This window comes from Polyergus mexicanus, unplaced genomic scaffold (assembly GCF_030449975.1).
Source record: "Polyergus mexicanus isolate NDT 795.1 unplaced genomic scaffold, iyPolMexi1.0 SCAF_14, whole genome shotgun sequence".
Taxonomy (NCBI): domain Eukaryota; kingdom Metazoa; phylum Arthropoda; class Insecta; order Hymenoptera; family Formicidae; genus Polyergus; species Polyergus mexicanus.
In genome coordinates, this window is record NW_027223334.1 from 4,104,676 (window position 1) to 4,116,046 (window position 11,371).

Sequence of the window (11,371 nt, forward strand, 5' to 3'; positions counted from 1 at the left end):
GATTGCAGCTCCGTCTATCGCGACATCACGCAACTAATCTACTGCTCTGTTTTACTCTTGAGCCTCCATCTCGCACACACACATATGCACGAAAATTTTATTTTGCAAAATCTTTTTTATAAAGCTTCTAAACTCACTTCTCTAAGTTCACTTATACTCTTTGATGAAATGCCGAGTGCGGAGTTTACTGATTAGGCACGTGTAGATTACACATTTATATTAAGTAGTTAATAGTTATATTAAGTAAATGTTGACGCAGAAGCCGATAACAAAACTGTAATTTTCTCATTTTTTTTAACTTTTCATATGAAATGTTTTCCCCTTAAGGGGATCCAAAATTACCGACAGAACGCGAATATTCTTTATTTTGCAAAATCTTTTTGTTGATTATAGATATCAACAAATCCTTTTCCACAATTAAGGTACACATAATAACGGAGTGCGGAGTTTAACAAAGTAAAATATTGTACTTTTTTTATACATGTAGCTACTACTTAATTAACAATCATCACATACACGGTGTCCGACAAGTAAGTGACCAAACAAAAGGTACAGGTAGATTGAGTCAAACTGAGTCAAAAAGTCCTGTATCATTTTGCCAAATTCGCAATAGTTATTGCATTATTAATAAAAATATCTCAGCTAATATGCGCGTTGGAAAGCGGTAGGCCGAAATCGGTAGGTATATACGATGACTGATTTATTTACGTCTTTTAGTAACTGAAGCATTTAAGCGAGGTGGAGTCACGCAGCATGTAGCAAGCGACGTGTGATATTTGATAGCGCGCCGAAAAAATAATTGTCGCGCAGCGAGCGGGGAGCGATGTCATCGCGCCGAAAAATAATTGTCTCGTCTTTTTGATGGCAAGAAAATGATGCGCTATCATTTCCACACCACCTTGCGGTAGATAACTTGGTGCGCTTTTTTATAGTGGTTTCCCCCGTAGGCCTAATCCACTCAGTATTTAATGCAGAAATTGTTCGAAATATCGTTCTTCTTGTATGCAAAGTTCGGCTTTTTGAATAATGTCGTGTGTCGCACGGTGCGCCATATCTGGCGTAATGATATTGAAAGTCGCGAGAATAGCTGCACATACTTCGTATTTTCTATCATTACGCCGATGCTCGATTAGACTGTAACAATACCATTACTAGCGGTCTAGTGAGCCGATCTACCGCCCGCATTTACTGGGGCTCGGCGCCTATGGCGCCCCTAAACTCCCACACCCGTGTCGCGGCCTCACCATGGAGCCACCCCACCACGCGCCGACTCGCGTGAGTGGGAGGCCGGCCGCCGGCATACAAGGCGGCAAGCGTAGTGTTACCAGTTCCCGATCCTGAGTCCTCTCATTAACTCCACATCCAAAACTACCTCTCATGTTAAACCACGTCACGGGCTACCCGTGGTTATGCCGGGCTATCCGGTTGCTGGGACGGCACACTCCGATATCCCGCGTTAAACCAGGTCACGGGCTACCCGTGGCTATGCCGGGCTACCCAGTTACTAGGACGGCGTATCCTACCCCGCGTTAAACCAGGTCACGGGCTACCCGTGGTTATGCCGGACTACCCGGTTGCTGGGACGGCGCATCCTTAGATAATAAGACCGTCTCGCGTACACCGCGTTCAGATTATATCGAAAGACCGTTCCGCGTATATCGCGACCAAACTAGACCGTAAGACCGTTTTATAAATACCACGTTCAGATTAGACTATAAAACCGTTCCGCGCATATCGCGACCAGACCCGATTAGACCTTAAGACCGTTTTGTAAATGTCGCGTCCAGATTAGACCGTAAAACCGTTCTGCGCATATCGCGACCAAACCCGGTTAGACCGTAAGACCGTTTTGTAAATATCGCGTCCAGCTAGATCGTAAGACCGCTCGGTATCTGTACCGCGACTTGATAGCTTGTAAGACCGTTTGTACATATACCGCGACCCGCTAGACCGTAAGATTACTTTGTACCCGTACCGCGACCGAACGCCGCACTCATAGAATTAATTAATCATCTTAATACGTGGCCTCTAGACTACACCAGCGTGCTAGTCCTTCTAAGGATAAGCCGCAGAAAGTGCCGAAGTCCCGTCCTTCTAAGGATAAGGCGATCAGGCGATTGGAACCAAACTAAGAGCCACGCGACACCTCGTAGGCGTTAAGATCTATCTTATTATAATAATAATAATTGCTGCATGCAAACCCCGCGACCGCAGAACACTCCAGCACCGTCTGCATGAGCGCTCGCTTCCCGAGCCTTGCACGCTCGTCCGTCACCGCAACATTGTTCTTGCGAACTTTTGTACGGACCGCTGTCGCACGTTTTCTCTTGTAAATATAGCTTGTAATGTTGCAGCTTTAATAACCGTTTGAATAAATTAATCATTAAACCGCTTATACCGAGGAAGAGTGAATTTGAGTTTCTCCCTTCTCCCGAATCCTGGCACCAGCGAGCCTGATCCAAGGCATACGGGAAAGGTGAACCGTTACAAGACTTTCTATGTATTCCCATATAAAAAAATCTAATACATTCGGCCTCCCTCCCGCACCCCCTCCGCCAGTCAGGCACGGTGGACCTCGCTTTACAATTTGCAAAGTACATGCCCCAGTAACAACATATATTGTTCCGTAGTCAATCGGGACCATCATCAATATGAATGTAATCAATTGGGACCGTGGTCAATATCAACGTGGTCAATCGCAACGCGGTCAAAAGCGACGCGTGGTCAATATCAATGTGGTCAATCGGGTCGTGATCAATCGGGACCGCGGTCAATATCAATGTGGTCAATTGGAACCGTGGTCAATGTCAACGTGGTCAATCGGTATCGTGGTCGATACCAACGTGGTCAATCGGGTCCGTGATCAATTTGAACTGTGATCAATCGGGACCATGGTCAATCGGAATCGTGGTAAATATCAACGTGTTCAATCGGGACTGTGGTCAATCGGGACCGTGGTCAATATAAACGTGGTCAAACGAGATGCTCCCGTGTGCAAGTAGATTATTAAGTCAAACTAAACAAAAAGATTCTTTATCATTTTGCAAATAACCATGTACGATTTTGAGTTATTAAATAAAAAAGATTAGTGAATGATCGCGCACGATTATTTATCAATTTTTTTTATTTAATAACTCATAATTTTACGAGGTTATTTACATGATAGAAAACTTTTCTGTTTGACTTAATCTACAATCTGCACAAATCTAAAGCAGACTTACGGGAGTAGTCAGACACCCTGTATATTAAATATAATGAAACATGCTCTCGTAATACATACTCTTTGTCTTATATATTCAAGGCACATAGTTTTCACTGTCTTCTTCGCAGTATCGATTGTATAAAATATGTAGCCTTCTGCCACGTCCCAATCTATCTTCATCAGTCGTTTGGTAATTGGAGTCAGTTGCACTTTTTCTTGCAGATTCTAGAAATGCTACAATAAAGAAAAAATTGATATCTACATTAATCCGCGCGTGCGTGAAGCATAATAATAATATTAATAATATTACTACTAATAATAATAATAATAATAAAGCATAACAAATACACTGCTTAAAAAAATTATGGCATAGAAAATATTTACCGAAAATTGGCCAATTTCTGCCGATCACTTTGCGAAAAATGATAATAGACGAATAATTTTTTTTCAAAATGAAGTTTGAAGTCTCTACTTTAAGAATATTATACTCTACTTTACCTCTATTTTTTGCGATGCATGCCTATCCCTGTAACTCCTGAAATCTGAGGGCATGTTTGGCATACTGAAAATTGCAAATGTTGTGCCTCCGTGGAGGTACAGAAATTATGTTGGGATCATTGGCCAATTGGAACTTAGGAGTTCAGGGTCGCACAGGGTCTTCTCGCCGCTTTCATTAAATATGTAATTGTATTGGAATAAAAGTTGTTTATTCAAATATATTAGTTTTAAATCTTCTTTTCTTTCTCGCACTTCAACTCGACTTATCGCGGTATAGAGTTGCTTCACGTGCCTGATATCGCGGCTGCCATCGCAAGATCACTTGGGATGTTCGTTATTATTGAAACGATTACAATTATCCGTCTCATGGTTATTTTTATTAAGTTCGACGGTACGGTATAAATTTATAATTTTATTTGCTTTGTGTGATTTTATGATTAGGATTGCCTGGCGCTCGTTCGAGATGGACAGTTTTATTACCTTCTTTCTGATTAGTTTTTGGAGGGGATCGTTCAGCGACAAGACCATAGATGGTGTCGCTCGTTTTCGGCTGGAAAAAACCCAAATGCATGTTACGTAAATTTTTTACTTGCACTTCCGGCACGTCGTCCTTCGAGTTTCGCGATCGCATGGTCTCCGCGCGTGGCTGGCTTTGTCAGCGATTGCGCTCGTAACTCTATACGTCTTTCTCGGCTTCGAGTTATAGTCGGAAGACGTATGTTAAATAATATTTAATAATTAACAATGATACTAATTTGGTTATAGACGTCTTGGGTTATAACATCTCTTCTCCGTTGAAAAAAGAAAAACGGTGCTACATCGTTTTTCTTTAGTTATATCTTTTCTTATTCTAACGAATACATTATTTTTCTCGTATATAATATTTGATATAATCATTTCTTACTATCTAAAATCGTGTACTTAGGCTACACTTTAGTATGGGTTTTGGGAGTCTGTAAAATATATCTAGTTCTTCATCGTATATCCTGACCGATGGTCGCTTTATTTTCCTCTTTTCATTTTTTATAATTGTATATGTTACAATAGCTATTATAATTATTGTTATGGTTTCGCTTGTTGCCATTGGATAAACAAATTGTTTTTGGACAAAGAAGTTCTGTTCGTTGTCTTGTAGAGTATTTTTTAATTCTTCTAGTTTATTTTTTAATGTTATTAATTCCGTTCGGTGTAGCGTTTCTAGTGTGCCGTTATCGTGCGTCTTGTATATCTGTAGAAGCGTGATATTTATTTCTGGTAAGTAGGTTTCTATGTTTGCTTCGTATACTATTTTTATTGATTGTATCGTCATATCTGTTGTCGTTAATTTACATTTTTCTTTTAATGTAATTTTTCTTGTATTTTTAATTATTTGTTTATGTTCGTATCGATTATCGCATTGTATCGTTATCTGTTGGTCGATCGTGGTCGCATATAACCATGTATGCGGCTGTTGTAGTTTTGTCCGGATCGCATTTTATGAGCTTATCAGTTGTGTTACAATTGAATTGTTGGATAGTGTATACATTTGTATTTCGCACGGTGCGTTTTGATTCATACGTACATCGGTATCGTATTTTTACACGTATATTTGGAATTTATTTCTATACACTTTTTTAATTCGCTTTCCGTTATTCTAAGATAAGTTAATTTTTCCTTATCTACGGCAATTATTTTATAATATTTATTTTGGTTAGAGTAAATATGTTATTCATCGGTACGGGAAAAGTAATTACATTTATAATATCGTAACTAGGTTGTGTAATTAATGGGAATTGCAATATGATATAAACATTTCTTTTATCGTAAAACGCGCTTATTTTGGTATATTCTTCTATCGCTAGCCGATCTTCCGCGTAAACTTTGAACGTGAAATAACTCTGTTATATTACTTTTGTAACTCTGTGATTATTATAAAATGTTCATTTATTTCGGCGCGTTCAGTATATACCGTTACCCGTTTTTATAAAAGTTTAGTTATACTTTCTAACTGTACTAGTTATATTTTCTAATTTTTCAATGTCCGCTATAGTATTATTTACTACTTTTATTTGAGTTTGTACTACGTGTTGTAGCGTTTGTTGTTTATTTTCTAATAAATTTAATTGTTCGTTAATATGCTTTTTATCGTTCGCGTCCATTGTTCCGAACAATGTTTTCGCTATCGAGCCTATTCTGTTTATCAGATCTCTGTGTCTGTTAGTCGGTGGTTTATATATTGTCTGAATTTGTGTCATGTTTTTGAGATATTTTGCTTCTTGTTTCGCTATAATGTCAAGATTATTGCATGCGTCTCGATGGTAGGGATTCTATAGTCTCATTGTGTCACACATTGTCTTGGTTTGTTGCAAATATTTCAATATTTGTTTGTATCTGTCATTTAATATTGTTAAATCTAATTTAATTACTAATTTCCATGTTCCCTTAGTGTAGTATAGCTGTCCAATTTTTTCAAAGTATAGGCCCGGGTTATATTGAAATTTTTGAATTTCATACGGTGAATTCGTTTCATATGACTCCGTGAAATCCGCGGTCCGTCAGCTATTCCAGCTGATGAATATCCTGTTATATTATATACTTTAGTTTTATATTCCGCGATTATATCTCGCGAATATCATTGTTATTGTTTGTATCTTTTTTTATTTTTCTGCATGCTTTTCGACGAGTCATTTTCATTTAGTGTTCAGTCTCCTATTGACGTTCATACGGTGACATATTCGCTAATAGTTATGGAGTCCTATAATTTCTGTTTTTGGTGTTTGGAATCTGTGTCCAATCCTTCTGACTTGATATGTAGGGCGTGCAATAATTCTACTTTGTGCGGCCCTCTTTTGCCGCGCGATCCTTTTGAACGGGCTTGTGAGGCTGTATATCGCAGCCGGGAGCCGTTTTCGTTCCATATATCTGTGAATTGTGCAAGTGGTTGTCGTTCTGTGAGTGAGGTATCCTTGGCATAGATTGCCTTTATTCTGGACGGCGATTGACATCTGCCGTCTTGCGGCTGCGGGTACTTTCTGCAGCTTGAGGGCCTTCCGAGTGTTGGATCCTACTCGACATCCCGTAGGCCCTGGTCCTAATCACCGAGAGCGTTTCGAGCGGATGGTGGAATTTGCGGGAGGTCGTCCTTTCGAAGATCGAGGTCGTGCGAGTCTGGCAATCCTTCGTCGTGCTCTCGACCGTATGCGGTATCCCGGTCGTTCTCGCAACGAATAGGGTAAGTTTTTATTTTAATCTTCAATAAATTGCTTCAGCTTATTTGTGTATATGCAGATTGCTTTCCTCCCCTTTTTGATTGTGTAGTTTACATCTGAATTCTTTTCAATTATCGTATACGGTCCGATCCATAGAGATTCGAGTTTTTTAGATTGTCCACGGCGGAGTGTCTCGTCATATACTAATACTTTGTCACCGACTTTAAATTTTATTTCCCTAGTATTTTTATCGTATTGTTGTTTAGCTTTAATTTTTTCTTCTTTAACATACTCTTTTGCGAGCTGATTTGTTACCCGTAGCCTTTCTTTAATTTCTTTCGCGTAATCGCCATAATTATATGTCGGCTTAGGCGGTCTCGTCAATGACGTAGGTAGATCCGTTTGGTGCCCGTAGACTAATTCAAAGGGTGTATATCCCGTAGCTGGCATATGTGGCATCGTGTTATACGTGAACATCGCGAACGGTATCCATTCGTCCCAATCTGTCTAATCTTCGTTTATATAATGCCTTAAATATTCAACTAATATCCAGTGCGATTGTTCTAACGTGCATTTTTCGAACAGGTTAGTAGGCGTGATTATTACCGGTACTTTATTTTTTCGCGATAATTAATTTTTTTGACAAAATTCGCATTTTGATATGTATTTTTCGACGTCTTTTGTTAATCCGTGCCAATTATGATTCAGACGAATTCTTTTTATTGTTCGCTCGATTCCTTGATATCCTCCTGTGGGTGCATCGTGGTATTCATATAGTATCTGTTTCTTCTCTTCCTCCGTATATTTTTTCTCTTCGTCGGAATTCGTCTCTTCTTCTATTGCGAGGACTTCTCACTCCTCTTCTGTTTCATGTGCGTCTCTTTTTACATTGCGGCTCAGTGCATCGGCATTCGCGTTCGCTCGTCCGTCCTTATTTCGGCTAAAGCAAAGTATTTGGAGCAAAACCGTTAGAAGATGTAGTAAAAAATCTAAGGAACGTTATCGTAGAGGAACTTGGGAACGCCCTTGCACAACAAGCACCGCTACCCTTGCAAGAGGACCCGACACTATATGAATTACCGCCGTGGATAATCGACGGTATACCAACTCCGGTAGAAAAAATGACGCAGGCACAAATGATTGATTTCATAATCATATTCTTCGAGCTTTAATTTTCATTGGATTAATCTTGATCCGGGATCGTTTACATTAAATAACCAGATTAATGGTTTATGATCGGTTACGATTTTGAATTTCGTACCGTATACATATGGCCTAAAATGTTTTACAGCTGATACGATTGCTAGCAGTTCTTTCTCGATTGTATTGTAATTCTGCTCCGCTCGCGATAAAACTCTGCTAGCATAAGCAATTGGTCGGTCATTGTCTAATTTTCCTTGTGACAATACCGATGGCATAGTCGAAGGCATCGGTGATTACTATAAATTCTTGAGTAAAGTTTGGATATTTTAGCACTGGCGCTGTCATTAATTTTTCTTCTAATATTTCAAAAGCATTTTGCTGTTACATAGTCCACTCGAATTTTTTTATTTTCTTTCTTAATTTAGTCAGTGGCTTGACTATTCTTGAGAAGTTTTCTATAAATTTTCTGTAGTATCCGGCTAGTCCTATGAACGATTGTATATCTTTTACTTTCTTCGGCGTCGGAAATTTTTTTATTGCCGTTAATTTTGATGGATCCGGAAATATTCCATTTTCCGAAATAATGTGACCTAAATAAATCACTTCTTTGCGTAAAAATTCGCATTAATCCGGCTGTAGTTTTAGATTATTTTTTCGAAGTTTCTGTAGTACTTCCTTGAGTCGTTTGTTGTGGTCCTCTAGACTTGATCCATATATAACGATGTCATCCAGATAAATTAAACATTTTAATCGTTGTATTCAAAACTGAATTCATCAATCGCTGGAATATCGCTGGCGCATTCTATTAAACTGTTCGTAGGGCGTTGAAAATGCTGTGTCAAATTTGCGAATATCGTGAGAAAGTAGATTTAGAATTTTTTCTCGTTTGTATGATGTGTATTCCGGATTCGCGGTCGTATTCTACATCTTCGAGAATAACATACGGCATCTATATTTCGACTTCTGTATCAGTGTCATGTTCATTACACTAACGGGGTATGCGTTATTTTTTGATTCTACTATGAAATTTCCGATATAGATTTCTGGAGCTGTTTCTTCTACTCGTACTATTCCTATCCAATTTTGATTGGTCGCCGCTTTTACAATGGTTTCACTGCGCGTTTTTAGAGTTATGTTATTAAACGAATGGAATTTTAGCACAGCGTTTCATTTTTAATTGATTTTGTTTGTAGTCGCAGGATACTGAGTGTTGTCGGAGGAAATTGATCTCTAGAATCCCTTTGTATTCGATCGGAATGTCATTCTTTATTACGGTGCTGGGATTTACTTGCACATTTCGGCCCGATTCCATGGCTCACGCCTATTGCTCCCCACTCACCGCTCGTGCGTTAGCAACGAGTCGCCAGATATGCGTAACTAAGGACCGCGGCGCTTCGTCTCAGGAGCGTTTATATGTAAGAATGCCCAAATATAATAATAAGACAATACTTTTCTAAATACAGCGCGAAAATTCTTAGAATTAAAAATATTGTCTTATTATTATATTTGGGCATTCTTATATACAGATGCTCCTGAGACAAAGCGTCGCGTTCCTTAGTTACGCATATCTGGCGTTGCTAACGCACGAGCGGTGAGTGGGGGGCAATAGGCGTGAGTCACGAAATCGGGCCAAAATGTGCAAGTAAATCCCAGCACTGCTTTATTACATAAAATGCATGTTTTAATTTTTGTCCATCTACTTTAATTATGACGTACATTTTTCCTATTGTGTGTACTTTGTGTCCGGTTATTCCGGTGAGCGCGATTTTATCCTCGTATATGAGGGTGTCATTCTTTAATTGTTTTAATTTTATTAACGATGGTCGATCCTGAATCGTATAACATCCGTACTTTTTCATTCTTGGCGCATGGGTAATGCTATTAACAATAAATTCGTCTTCTTCTGTGTGGTCGGCATATCTTTAATATGCGTAATGCGATATTCGGATGCAGGTCGTTGTTTTCCTTTAGATTCGCTTTTATCGTCTTCGCTGCTGTTACTGTCAGACTTGGAATCTCGTTTTGGTAGTCGCAGATTCTTTTGATCGCATATATTTTCTTCTCGTTTTTTCTGGTTTCCGTCTTTTATTTTATTTGTATTAGTTTTCGGTTTACCGTTCAAACTCCAGCATTCATCGCGAATGTGCCCGGATTTTTTACAATGTTTGCAATATTTATTTATTGCATTTATCCGCGAAAATTTTTCCGGTTTAGGAAGTGTGTATCGATTACTTCGACAACCATGTCCATAATGTCCGTTTTTTCCTCATTTAAAGCATTTCGGAATCGAACTTCGAATCTGTCGCGAATTACTCGACTCGTATTTATTTTTATTCGGAAAGTTGCTTGTCTTACCGTCGGTCCGATAAGTTTTTCTTCGGTGCTCGCGCCCGTTATCGCTTCTTGGAGCATTGTATATCGTTGCGTGCTTACGAGTACTTTTAATTCATCGCGTAATCCGATTTGGAAGTTCATTAACGCTTGTTTTTTAATCGTGTTGGATTGTGCGTTTTTATAATGAGGAATTCTCTTCTCCTTCAATCATAGAATCGTACAATTTCAACGCGTTGTCCAAAAGCATACGCGGTTTCATTAAATTTTTGTCTTAATGAATTGAACTCAATTTGTAAATGTGTAGTACTTTGTTTAGACTGATAACAAGTGTTTCGAGTTGCTGTTTTATTAATTATTAATTCGTCGAACATTTCAATGTCTCGCGTCTCAAAATCCTGCATTGCTTTCCCTTTCAATTTTGTATATAAGATTGCTTGAATTAACGATTCTGCGTCCGCGGGATTTATGTTCTGAACAGCATACGTACATACGTTTAAAAATTCTTGAAATTTATGTCACGATGTTCCGTCGAACTCGGGGATCATCACTCTTGTTTTTTTTAACGGCAAATAATTTGGGGCAACACTTCGTCGATTTCTGATATCGCGTCCCGTTTGCCCATATGTTGTTTCCGACACATTGTTATAGTCTTCCCTGCGATTATCTGTATGACGGGATAATTGTGCGGTCGCGCTTTTTAATCGCGTCACTCGTCTGCTTAATGAATTAATTTCTTCGCGTATTTCATTTAAAATGTGGATGAGATGTGTGTAATCTTCTCTTTCTTCGCGGTTTATCTCGGGAGATGATGTGCGATCTGCCTCTGTTATATTACGGTTCATCTGGCGAATAGATCGCCGTATATTTTTTATTTCCTCGTCTAGCGCGCTTTGCGGCGGATTTGCGGGAGTATGTTCGTACGGATTTCGCGATTCGGCCATGTTATTTTCTTGTTGACGGTAAATTTCTACTGGATCGAACTGGTCGCTCTCGTAAGAAGTTAATG